We start from the raw sequence: 1,908 nt of genomic DNA on the forward strand, positions 1-1,908 counted from the left end.
CACACTTAAAACCAAAGGGTGGAGTTCCCATCTTTAAAAACTAAACAGGCATTTTGGACAACACATTCTTGGCAATGGAACCTGGACATTTATCAGACACGGTAGGGCAAGTTCTCACTCTGCATTATAAAAAGAACAGCTAGATAGCAACTGTTACAGAAATGAAATAAGACGGAAAATTTTAAGAAACTGTTTAAACAATTTTCTTAAAGAGACTTCCTCCACTGCCAGAGATCTTGAATCGCCTCCTGGTCAATCATCAGAAGCAATTCTTCACATAATTGATGAACTTGGCTTCCACTTTGGGAAGAGAACCACCTTTTTCTATATTTGTTTGCATTTTTGCTTTAACGTCTTCTTCAGAGCTAGGTCCTTTCAGTGTTTTCGGAGGGTTTCTTGTCCCTGTTTTTTGGATTCTTGACCTTTTGATCATGGTGTGATGGTTTTGAGTCTTTTCCATTCTGGTTTGACTTTTGTGCATTTTTGGCCGGAGTATCTCATACAGATTTCTTTATTGGAGCTTTTTTTCCTTCAGCTTCCTCCTCATCATCGTCATCATCCTCTTCATCAGCAGCAAGTTCTGCCCACTTCCAGGGGCAGAACGCTTTCCAGATATACTTAGGAGTTTCACGTCCTCCTCCTCATCCTCTTTTGACTCTGCATCTTCATCGAAGGCTACTAAGTGGTTGTCCACTAATATGCACAGGCCCTGAACCACACTTCCATCGTCAGACCACAGGTGGTGGTACTTCAAAGCCCCCAAGGGAAACCATTGTATGTACAGAATTTTCAAAGTTGCCAGTGTTACTTTAATTTTACTGTCTTCATAATTCATTGCCTCTGCTTCAACAATGTGTAGTTGACCCTTTGCACTAGCCCCAATACAGAGGAGTGTTATATTGTTGGACCAAGGTCCACGAATGATCTCTCGCAGGCATCCATGATTGGGGTAATGAACAAATGTTAGTGGTGTAATGGCCAGATTCCGAGTGTTGGCAACCTAATTTCCCAGTATGCTTTGAGGCCTGCACCTTCTTGACCCTCACTGCCAAAATGTGGCAGAGGCATTCATTAAACAGTGGAAGCTATGGTAGGTGCAAATGAAGAATGAGGAAGTTAAAAAAAGGGATGTTGCTTTAATAGAATATGTTCGACAATGTTTTTCCATAGTAACAAATGCAAGTGAGGAAACTGACAGAAGTTTGACATATTCTTGTTTGACTTCAACACTGAATCATCACAATGATAAGAAGGTTAATGCATCCAGACATATGAAATGCCAGAGACATTTTAAAAATATTGACACCATGTCCGTCTTTTTAGTTGTTAAATTCTTAAAAACTTTTGTTGTTTTTGGTTTATATACCACATATCAGTGAAATCATAGGGTTCTCTGCTTTTTCTGTCTGACTTATTTCACTTAGCATTATACTCTCAAGATCCATCCATGTTGTCACAAATGCTCCTATATCATCTTTCCTTAACGCCGAATAGTATTCCATTGTGTACCTGACATCTATGTAAATTTACTAACGATTGTCACCCCAATAAATTTAATTAATAAAAAATTTTTAAAAATTCTTAAAAACTATAGGATGTGGTTGTAAATAAACTAAGCAATGAACAATGACATAAAACAGTGGGAGAACTGCAACTTAACTATCTTTACTTCATTACCCAAGGTTCATTGAAAGAAAATAAAACCAAAATTCAATTCCCTCTAGATGTGGAAAGTAAGGCCCAGGGAGAACGGACTTGCCCCAGTCGGTTGCAGAAATGATACTGGAACCCAGACCTGCTTGGGTGCTAAGCCAGTGCTCTCTGCAAGCCCTGCTGCATCCATAAGTCAGCAAGGAGTACCTTCTCTTATTAATGGTGCACGAATTCTAGCACATGGCTCATCAAAAT

General features: G+C 39.3%; 1 pseudogene across 1 annotated transcript; it reads right to left on the reverse strand.

Moving 5' to 3' along the window:
* Window positions 1–206: 206 nt before the first annotated feature.
* Window positions 207–874, reverse strand: LOC308495222 (nucleophosmin-like; annotated as a pseudogene). The gene has a single exon. The product of its transcript is annotated as a nucleophosmin-like (transcript).
* Window positions 875–1,908: the final 1,034 nt, after the last annotated feature.

This window comes from Rhinolophus hipposideros, assembly GCF_964194185.1.
Source record: "Rhinolophus hipposideros genome assembly, chromosome: X".
In the NCBI taxonomy this organism is placed as follows: Eukaryota; Metazoa; Chordata; class Mammalia; order Chiroptera; family Rhinolophidae; genus Rhinolophus; species Rhinolophus hipposideros.